The sequence below is a fragment of the Cibotium barometz genome, chromosome 29, assembly GCF_041138505.1.
Source record: "Cibotium barometz isolate CiBa-2024 chromosome 29, ASM4113850v1, whole genome shotgun sequence".
Lineage (NCBI taxonomy): Eukaryota > Viridiplantae > Streptophyta > Polypodiopsida > Cyatheales > Cibotiaceae > Cibotium > Cibotium barometz.
Genome location: NC_141074.1, coordinates 45,107,801 through 45,119,717, shown reverse-complemented (window position 1 = coordinate 45,119,717; position 11,917 = coordinate 45,107,801). Strand labels below are relative to the sequence as shown.

General features: G+C 43.4%; 1 pseudogene; it reads right to left on the bottom strand.

Moving 5' to 3' along the window:
• Positions 1-5,574: 5,574 nt before the first annotated feature.
• On the bottom strand, positions 5,575-11,469 carry LOC147622246 (pentatricopeptide repeat-containing protein At2g03380, mitochondrial-like; annotated as a pseudogene).
• Between the last annotated feature and the right edge of the window lie 448 nt (positions 11,470-11,917).

The window sequence follows — 11,917 nt, the reverse complement described above, 5'->3', positions numbered from 1 at the left end:
GCAAGTGTCGTCTCGTTGCTTACCACTATGGATTTATCTGCTACCTGCATGTGCTGCTTGAGGATGAAGAAGTTGCAAATGAAAAAATTGAGGAGAAGCCAGAGGAACCTCTAAGAGCAGAAGATAAAGTTCAAGAGATTGCGGAGGAGATAAACTTGGCTGCAGAGAGGGACTTAAGTGAGCAGTTGGATATTGATGCGCTCAGAAGAGAAGACACCTTAGTGGTTACAGGTGACGAGCAGCCCTCTATGATAGAGGAAGCAAGGGACATTCCAACCCCACTACTCCCCACATTTCCTACTGGTAACAAAGAATATTTGTTAATTATAGATATTCAAGCTCTCTTTGACATAAGGGAAGACTATTGTCTGGCCATCATTGCACAAAATCTTAAGGAAGATGAAGATTTTGTGGATCCAGATTTGGATAAGTATCTTTTATTGGATTCAAATGTCAAGGACAGTGAGTTCCATTCTGCTGCCGACACATTATCCATGATGTACAAGGATGCAAAAAGCTATAAATCCAACCTTCCCACACTACTGAAGGGGAATTTCAGGCTATTCAGCAAAGACTTAATATTTTACACATGGGAAGGGAAGGGGCGTCCTCATCGACGGTCCAAGACACTAACTCAACAATCAATATATGGACAAATGATTTACTTGTTAATGACAAAAATCAAAAGGTGTGTTTTCTTGTTAATTACTTTTTATCATGCTGAGTAGCTTATTCTATTTGTTGTGTTGGCTCATCCACAATATTGTTTTGTAGCTGGTTGTGTTTGAGGATGAGTTTCTCTATCGCGGAGCAGGCAAACGCGTGGGAGGACTCGGAATGGACTCAGCACTGGGAGAGTACATAAAACGATTGAAGTTTCCACAATTCATTATATTCCACAAAAAATTCTCGAAAGACAATGCAGAATTTCCTTTGTTTGCAATCAAGAAATTATCCAAATACCTTGGGACATATCCCGTCAGGTGGAATGCAGACAAAGTCATGCTTTTGGAGAAGCAGTTTTAGCAGTGCGAATCTTTGGGCAGGGCCCTGGAGTCTATGCACTAAGGAGTAAATATTACTTACCCTATACTGCTTATGGATTGGTGTGTGGGATTAAGGATCCCAATATGCTAAGTGATTATAGCAAAAGGGAGCTTCTGAGTTTCACAAAACCGAGGGTTCCTCCCATTTGCCAGTTAAGTGATTATGGCAAAAGGGAGCTTCTGAGATTCACAAAACCAAGGGTTCCTCCCGTTTGCCAGTTATTACAGGATGTTGCAGAGCCATCTTCAAAAAAAGGGCAAGGCTTCATGCACCCCCGAGGATGTTAGTGAGCACGTTAAAGAGTAGTTAATCATGGATCTATGGGTATCCAAATCTTCCCATTTCTTTGTTTTGTTACTCGCCATTCTGCATGCTTAATACTTGCATTAGATCTCCTCCATATCTCTTGTTTTCTTTCTTTATTCACAAGTTTTATTGCTTGATTAATTTGGGATGCTTTGAACTGCTGCTTCTTTTTGGCTTTGTGTACAAGCTTCCTATGTGTCCACTGATGTAATTCCTCTAAACTGCTAGCTTTTTCTGCTCCTCCACCATGTCTTGTATGATTGAAATACCCGGAGCGTGCTTGATAATGTGTTTTCTCCATTCCCTGGGTTGACCATATTGATAAACTACCATACTTCTTTGCAAACCAAGGGGTATGATGGTATATAATATGCTTCAAGAGAATAAAAGAATACATTAATTAGTATATTTTTTAATATATAATATAAAAACTAGTTCAATGCATAATCAATCTAATACCATATAGTGGGTGATGTGTTGATCCGTCCATGCAGCATCAGTCATTGATCTCTTAAACTCATCTAGCACTGTTTGAAATATTTCATGGTCCTCCTTCGTCCACACTTTCTTGTCACAGAACTTATCATAGTGTCTAGAGATTTCCATACCTTGGCTTTCCGTGTTCTTGCTTGACCATTGTCTGCATGGTCTACTACTGCATTATGAACGCACTTCCATCTGTTGTATTTTACGATCTGCACACTGATCGTCTTCTTCTACAACCTTCTGGTGTTGGTTCAAATAGAAACCTTCTTGCTTTAATACCCCGAATGGAAGGTTTCTTAGGTACATTCTTCCCATCCTTAGACCTTTTTTCATCTTGTTCAATTTTTGCATGTCCACCATGCAAACCAATGTATGATAGAACTTTCTCTAGTGCTTTGATGGATGTAACCTTTGCTGTATTGGGCTGTAGAGTCCATGCAAAACATATGTATAAAAACAAGAGTTTTTCAATGATTCTGCAAAGAGCATGCATTGTACAATTGTGGACACTTGTTGACAATGGAATATCGAGAATTGGCTTGAAGTTTGGGTCTTTCAAGTGCCTATCCGGTGCCTTCTTCCAATACCTCTTATCAAACACCTTTGTACTGCATATGCAATATAAGCAGGGACTTTTTGAATTGGCACCCTTTGACACATTGTGCATATATTTTAGAGTTTTAAGATCACCCGCCATATGCCACTCCACCTTATGTCACATGCCTTCCACATCCAAGATTTTACCATTTCTCTACTCGTTCGTTGATGATCTCGGGTATCGATATCTTATGAAAGACCCAATCCAGAACATCAAAATTATCTGATTCTACCTGCAATACATAAGAAACATAAGAATGCAACACCCATTAGTGTTTTTTATATGTAATTCTTTTTTCACAAACATATCCGAGCCTAATAAATTTTACCACAAATGATCCCAACGACAATATATTGTTTTCAAATTGAACACTAAACCATCTAGGATCATCTTTTAGAATAGATGTATCAAGTGTCCTGTTCATCAGTGTGATGGTAACCCTTTCTAACTTTCTCTCCTTCACAATTTGACACTCATCAAGCTTTAGCACAAATTTGAGGACACCATCACATTCTTCAAGAGTAACTTCAAACAACTGAACAGCATATGATTGTAAGGCCTCCAAGTCGTAGAAAATATTATTGTATCTATTGTAGACCACATCTCCTGTTTTAGTGCAGCATAGGTGTCTTCAATATGAAATGGGGTTCCTAGTGCTTGCAGTACCTCTTCGTTTACTTGTTTACGCATTTTTTTTTACCAAAGAAGGATTTGGCAATAATGATCCTTTTATACTAGAATCCTTCATCTTTTCCTGCAAAGTCTTATAAATGGCTGAGTACCCTCTGTGTGATATACCAGTCTCATCAAGTATTGCCTGGATGTCTTGTGGATTGAGTTGACTATCTTTGAAAAAGTTATCTATTTGCTTTTCTAAGACCTTCTTATATTTCTTCTCGTTCATCAATGCTTCTGCATACTGGCGATCTAAAAGAAGACTTAAATGTGCGCGAGAAGGTTCTGTCGTTGATTCTTTTTAAGGGTGCAATAATGATCTGATATCATATTGAAATGCAAAAATTGATATACATGAACATATGCAATAATGATTGGTATTCATAAAATATCACAATAGAAACAATAAACTAGTTAATAGAAAGGAGCTTACTTGATTGCATGTATTCTCTTCTTTATGCCACCACCTCCTAGCTTCATTTGCTCAATATCTCTTAGTTTTTTTTGTCATTTACGGAGACCTAATGAGGTCTACTTATGTCTTAATTCATACATTTGTTTTTCAAGCCCTGAAATGGTTTCCTTATTGCTTAATAACTTCTGCACACAATGCTCCATGGTTTTCTTCAAATGAATGTTCTCCTTCTCAAACAAATCTCTTTCTAATTTAAGAACATTGCTTGTTGCTTCCAAATGATGTGTATATCCTAGGAGCCCATTATAGCCATCTCCAACAAAGTTAAGTAGAGATGTCGTATTCCTAAATGGGAGGGTGGAGTTTCTAAAAGGGTCTTTTGGATATAACCTCCCATCAATCCATAAATCTATGTTTTTCTTCCCTTGCATCCTCAACATTTCTTTAGAAGCATTACACAAAGTATTAGGTTTATTTCTCTTACTTAGAGGTTCATATTCATGTTCAAGCTCGATGTGCAGGTTGTAAATATCTCTTTTCTCTGTATTCCTCCTTGCTCTTGATTCGTAGAAAAATCTGAATGGAAAGAGAAAGGTGCCAAAATAGTAAAAAGAAGTAAAGAGTCCAACTAATTTGCAAGAAAAACCTTGATTTTAAAGGTACCAATACCTGCAAACTTTGATATGTAATAACTTTGAAATTTGAGGTAAAGTTTCTTGTAGGAAGGGAAGTCGAAAACCTTCGAAATTTGAGGTGAAATTTCTTGCAGGGAGAGAACTTAAACTATTTTTGGATGATCCTTGGTTCAAATTTCAAGAAATATTCTATTTCGGCTTGTACGTAGAGATTTTGAGATATAAGCCATTAAACTTGGAGAATTGACCAATTCATTGTTCACGTAGTACATATAGTACATGAACAGATTGAACACTTCGAGAACTGACTATATTCTATCATTTTTATGTACATTTAAGAATGGAAATATATCTTCTATATCTCAAGAAAATGCTAAGAGAAAATACGCCAAAATCAATTTCACCTTATTTTTTAGGCTTTTTGGATTCTCTCTCTAAGCTTAGTTGGCACTTCTTAGAAGGCCCAAAGTTGAGTCCAAAATTCCCCTAATGCGGTGTCTATTAAGACTTGTTTAGAAGCTTGTGAAGACCATGGAGGTTCCGAGCAGCATCATGGTTTAATGGATGTGTTTTAGTAGGTAGTGCCTCTTCCTCTTGAAAAGAAAAGTGGTACTCCTCTTCTTGTTTGGTTTTGGGGAATCCTCTTGGGTTTAATAAGATGTGGTTTGATGTCAACTGGTGAGACCAATCAACACTTCAACCAATTTGAGCATGGTTCCTTGAGAGTATTGTTTGCTCAGGCTCTTGAGATACGTGAAGGAGACAACTCATTATGGATTGTTTTTCAAGTACAAGAGAAACATAAATGTGCATGATAGATGCTGATTAGGCAGGTAGTGAATATGATAGAGGATCCACTAAGGGCTTTATGTTTTCATTTGAAATTGCATCAATGAGGAGCTGGAGTTCAAAAAATTAACTCATTGTTGCTTTATCAAGTACAGAGGTAGAGTACAAAGGTACAAGGTTCCATTATGGATTGTTTTATGAGTACAAGAGAGACAAATTGCGTATACGTAGACAATGATGATTGGGTAGGTAATGCATATGGAAGAAGATCCACTAGTGGCTTTATGCTTTCATTTCGCAGTGGATCAATGAGGAGCTGGAGTTCAAAAAAGTAACCCGAGTTGCTTTATCAAGTACAGAGAAAAAGCCCAGGGCATTTCTCAGCATCTCACTATAATTCAACTGCAAGAGAACATTATTATCTAGAGTTGATTTCATTAGCACCGCAACGTACTTTTTCTTCTCCATGTGTGTCGTTTAAAGCGAATCTGTCTCACTTCTCCACATATTCACCTTCCATCAACATCCCTACTTGCATCACTCTGTATTTCAAACCCAATTTGTCTCGAGATTCAAGAGGCTTAAAGCATTCCAACTACTCAAGATACAAGCCAAGTTGTCTCAAGATTACAACAGGCTTAGAGCATGCCAACAATTTGAGATACTCCCGACACCAATTAGGGTCTGAATAAAACCAGTGTACTCATACCAACCCTTAGATGTGTCGTTTAGAAGCAACACCACTGTACACACAACCATGACACAAGGGCATCATGTTCTAGATTTGTTAGTCCAGTACTCGGTCAGTTCCTTTTTTATTTCATGAGTAGACCCATCCGTAGTCACAATTTTAGTACCTCCCTTGAGGCCGTGTGGCCTTCCTACCCAAGGGCATTACAACTTGTGGTCTTAAAGCAGCCACAATACCAATGGAGGCCTGCTGGGATTTGAACTTAGGACCTCCCTCCCCCAGTCATAATCCCTCACTGCTGGGCTACACACCTGTTGGCAGGACTCAATGGTTCAAGTGCGACAGTATTTGATGGAATCGATAGACTTGGCAAATGCACTACAAGATGAGAATAAACTTCCGGGGTTTGTCAATCTAAGCCAGATCTTTGTCAAGGCCCTGCATTGGCATAGACATTGACAATATGATATAGGCCACTGGCTGTAAAATCCTACAGCTCAGCATCAGCATACATGTTTGACATCATGACATATGTGGTGGTGTGCTCAGGCTGCATATTCACTGCATTATCAAATGCCTCTTTTCCAAGCTCTAAATTTCCGTGTGTACGACATGCACCCAGCAAGCACAACCAAATGGCCAGATTAGCCTGCATTGGCAACCTCCCCAACATGTTCCCTACCCTCTTGAAGTCCCCTGCACGTCCAAGGAGGTCTACCATACTGCCATAATGCTTCAAGTCCGGAGTTATGCCGTCATCTCTGTTCATGGATTCAAAGTACTCAAGACCTTTGACAACAAAGCCAGTATGACTACAAGCTGAGAGAACTGAAGTGAATGTTGCTTCATCAGGTTTAATACCGGCCACTTTCAATCTCTCAAACATTTGCAGGCTAGTTACAGAACTTCCTTCTCCTGCATGACCACTAATGCATGCATTCCATGACAAAATATCAGGCTTGGAAAGTTCATCAAAGAATGCTTGTGCATCTCCCATGCTTGCACAACTCCTATATGCATGAATTAGAGTGACTGCCACAGAAGAAAACTGATCGTACCCTGCAGAGACAAGGTCAAAGTGACGCTGTTTACATATCTCCAAGCTTCCTGTCGAACTGCAGGCTTGCAAAATGCAGGTAAGCGTAACATCATCGAGAGTCGCATGCTGCTTTTGTATCTGCCTGTACATCCGCAAGGCCTTCTCTCCTTGGCCCTGATGAACACATGTCGAGAGCAATGCATTCCATGACACGACATCACGCTGGGATAACGCACCAAACACATCCTCAGCTTTCACAACAGCCCCACACTTGCTGTACATACTCATGAGCGTATTACCCACAAAAATGTCTGATGCATAACCCTCCCTGCATGCAAGGCCTGTCCCAATTCAAGAGACATCACCTTGGTTGATTGTCCCTTCAATAGAAGAGCCTCTTCCTTCTCTGCAAGAGTGCCACATGCCTGCAGCGCCATCATGAATGTCAGCTGGTATGATCTTGGGCCTTCTTGTTGCATCTGTCTATACAACTGTAAGGCCTTCTCTCCTTGGCCTTGCTCAATATAAGCTGAGAGCAGGGCATTCCATGACACGAGGCAACACACTGAACATATCCTCTGCTTCAACAATGGCTCCACATTTTCCATACATACTCAAAAGGGCAGTGCCAACAAAGACATACGAAGCAAAGCCCTTCATGCAGGCATCGGTATGTAATGCCTTTCCAATTTGCAAAGACATCACCTTGGTCGATCTCCCCTCCACAAAAAGAGGTTCTTCCTTCTCTGCAAGGATGCCACATGCCTGAAGGGCCATTGCAAATGTCAGCTGGTCTGGACTTACTCCTTCCTTTTGCAGCTGTCTGTATGACTGTAAAGCCTTCTCTCCTTGGCCATGCTGAACGTATGTTGAGAGTATCGCATTCCATGTCACAACATTGCGCTGGCGAGATGCACCACACATATGCTCTGCTTCCACAATGGCCCCACACTTGCCATACATACTGACAAGGGTGTTGCCAACCATCATGTCAGATGTGAAGCCTTTCCTGCGCACATCAGCATGTAAAGCCTGTCCAATTTCGAGAGAAACCACCTTGGTAGATAGTTAAATGAGAAAAAGAGCTTCTTCCTTGTCTCCAAGGGTGCCACATGCCTGAAGGGCCAATACAAATGTGATCTGGCATGGACTCATACCTTTCTTGTGCATCTGCCTGTATGACTGCAAAGCATTCACTCCTTTGCCCTGCTCGATATATGCTGAGAACATCGCATTCCATGCCACAACATCATGTTGAGACAGTGTACTGAACACATCCTCTGCTTCCACAATAGCTCCACACTTTCCATACATACTCAAAAGGGCTGTACCAACAAAGTGACATTACCTTGATTGATTGACCCTCCATAATACAAGCCTCTTCACTCTCTGCAACGATACCACATGCCTGAAGGGACATCACATATGTCAGCTCCAATGGTCTCAGGCCTTCCTTTTGCATCTGTCTGTACAAACCTAAAGCCTTCTCTCCTTCGCCATGCTCGACATATGCCGAGAGCATAGCATGCCACAACACAATGCTGTGGTGGGACAGTGCACTGAAAATATTCTCTGCCTCTGCAAAGTAGAGGAAGGGGAGTTACCGTCGATCCGGAAGGACCGGGAGGCTCAGACACTGATGTGGGATGGTGTCAACGCCAGGGTCCGTTCGTTTATCTTTCTCAACTGCACACCGCAGGTAATCAATCATGTAAAGCATATGACGCTGGCCAGAGGTATATGGCAGCATTTGGCCTCACTTTACAATAGGGTATCGCCCATGAAGAGGATTTCCTTGAAAGTACAGATGCGGGTTATGAGCCCTGCAAAGTTGTCGACGATGCGGGAGCATATTAACAAGCTGCAGGCTCTTCAGCAGGACGTTCTTCAGGCTGGGAAGGAGATATCGTCAGAGGACATGGCCATAACGTTGCTGTCACACTTGCCCTCTTCGTACTCAGCATTTTACTCGTCTTTGATTACCAGTGGCAGGCTCAACACCATCACGGGGAGGAGCTTGTGCCCATGGTCCTGGACCAGGAGGAACGATTCACGAACCCTCCTCAGGGTGGAGGTTCGGAGGCCTTAACTGGCCAACGGTCAAAAGGCCGTAACTCGGGCAAAGGGAAGGCTTCATCGGAGAAGTCCTCTGAGAAGAAGTCCAACGCTGACCGCGAGAAACTGAAGACAGAGAGAACCTGTAATGATTGTGGCGAGAAAGGCCACTATTGGAGGCAATGTCCCAAGCAGAAGACCGAGAAGGGTGAAGAGTCCTCAGCAGCAATCATGAAGACTCCGGCTTTTGTGCACTTGGAGGTGATGGACACCGATGCTTCATTTTCTTCAGGCAAGGAGGAGATTGGAGGACTCTCCGCAACGGATACTCGAGAGTGGATTCTCGATAGTGGTGCTTCCAGGCACATGACTCCTTCCCGTTCCGGTTTACACGATCTCTGCAGGTTTTCTGGTCATATTCTTACTGGGGATACGTCCACTTTCCCAGTACACAGTGAGGGCAGGATGGAGATAGTTCCCGATGGCAGAGGGGGGAAGCATTCCTCCCAGGTGTTGTATGTTCCGGCACTTGGTTTTCATCTGTTGTCAGTGCATCAGGTTTGCCAAACTGGCGTACGGGTGGAGTTTGATGAGCATTTTGTTGCTCTCCGGGACAAAGCAACAGGCCAAGTGGTTTGGGAAGGTGGAGTGGAGAATGGAGTTTACAGGCTTTCAGCACTCTCTCTCCTAGGTCCTCAGGTTTGTGATGAGTGGCAGTCTGGTAATGGCCACTTCTGTGTGGATACGCTGCAGGTGCGGGCTTTCCGAGACCAGGTGGTGGATAGCTTGCCAGAAGGTGGCAGCAGTTGACAGGAACTTTCCAGTACTTATGTTGGTAGATCTTGTGTTCGTTAGTCAGAGGAAACTGAACAGGTCACTTATGCTCTGATGTCTCATAGTGTTCGGGACATAGAACTTCCAGTAGATGAGGATGTTCTTTCCACGGGGACCTTTCGGAAAGCCAAGCAGGTGGCAGCTGATTACTTGCAGAAGGAGGTGGTTTCTCCAGGCTTTGTGGTTCCGGATTCAGAGGAGGTGGTTGACAGGTTTCAGAAGGCCTTGCTTGGTCTTCAGGAGGTTTCCAGGACTTATTTGTGCACCGTAACAGGTGTTGATCCTTGTGAGCAGTGTGATGCCTCTTTGACTCAGAAGCATAATGGTTCATTGATCTGGTTGATGGACACCAGATTGGACGGGAGCTTCCTGATGAGACAGTTGAGCTCATGGTTGCAGATGTCTCTTTGGGAGGCAGGATTGCGTTTCCTGTGGTTTCTGCGACATGCGAAGGATCATGGACTCTTGTACACAAGAGGGGGATTGTTGGATGGAGTCCGACTCCACGGTTGGAGTGACTCAGTTTGGGGAGGAGATCCAGACACGAGGGGATCTACTTAAGGCCCAGGAGCAGTTTTACGGAGCAGTTGGAGACAGTCATCTTTTGCCTTGTCGAGAACAGAGACAGAGTACCGGGCTGTTTGTGATGCTGTTTGTGAGGTGGTGAAGATGCAGAGGTTGCATGGCAGGTTTGGCTTCCACTGGAGGAACCCATGGTCATCCAGAGGCACTTTGTTCGTGAACAGATCGTTGCTGATGACATCTTGCTGGAGTTCTGTTCGACAGAGGACAGTACGGTGGACCTCTTCACGAAGTCGCTATCTCAGGATTTGCTCAGGCGGCACCCCAGCTCCCTGTGGTTGGTTTCACAGCCAGGAGCTGAGAGGGGGTGTTAGAAGTCATCTCCTGTCTAGATTTATACACCAGGGCCTTTGTTGTGGGTGTGCCCGCCCTTATCAGGTGTTTTATCATTTTTCCTCACTCCTCGCATTTTTTTTCCTATTTTTTCCATTTTTCTGTGGCTTGGGAGGCAGCCCTGAGTTGGCAGGAGGATCCATTTGCTGGCCGACTACATCATATGTGTGTATTGGAGCTAGCCAACTGTATCTGATGTAGTCGTGGACCCTCAAAGCTGGCCGACTGGCTGCATGCTGCTGGCCGACTGCATATGCAGTCGTGGAGCCTTTTTCAGCAGGCCGACTGCACACGTGGGGGCATATAAATAGGCCCCCACCCCCATACCACTCAGTGTATCATATTCGGGATCTTCTTGTGTATATCAGAGCAGAGTTACACGCCTACATCTCTCTCTCTCTTGTGCTGTTTTTCTGCATGCGTTTTTTTATTCTTGTGTTCCCAGATCTGGTCATCATCTCCGCTGCGTATTCTGACACTGCCAACAAAGACGTCAGATGCAAAGCTTTCTTTGCAGGCAACAGCATGTAATTTCCTACCCAACCCAACATCCATAATGCTTCCACAAGCTTTGAAGAGGCTGACATAAGTGTAACTGTCTGGGTCCACACCATCCTGTTGCATGCATTGATACATTTTGAGTCCTTCTTCACTGTGTCCAAACTCCACACAAGCAGAGATCATGGCATTCCATGAGAAGACTGTGCGGTGAGGCACAATATCTGGTGTGCATCTTTGATGGCACCACTTTGCAAGCGTCACTACCATGTAATCACCTAGAAACCCACTCAGCGGGGCATGATGAATCAAGATGTGCATGTACTCGCTTGGCTTGAGTGAGAACCTTGCTCTTGATGCAGGCTTTGAGGAGGACCAAGTAGATGTTGGTGGAGGGGGCTGTGTCCATGCCATAGAGCACATCCAATGCGATGTCCAGTTGTCCTTTTTCACAGAGAGTTCGAAGAAGCAGCTTATCATCATCATGACTATCATACAATCTCCTTCCAAAAGAGAAAGTGGATGGCCATCCTTCCGACTGTTGCTGTGTTGGGGAAGGAAATAGATAATCATGGTAATGATGATGATGATGATGGGGGGCGAGTAACCGGGAATCCACAAGGTTATGCTGACGATGGTGATGATATTTGGGTAACCAAGATTCATCCAGCCATGAGGGCTTGTACTGGTGATCGTTCATCAGCCAGAGGGGCTGCCAAGGGCTGCTCTTATTGTGTGGAAAAATCCTGCCACAACTCATCCTATCGTTGGCGGTTGCTTCTTCTTCATCTTCTTCTTTGTTGTTCTTGTAGTGCTAAAGCACATCGTCGTAGCAACAGCGGAAGGCGGGCATTCCATCTCTTCTTTCATTCAGAGACCCTGAAATGTTGAGCTGGCTTTCTCGGATCGCAGTATGCCCCTGGACTTGGATAAT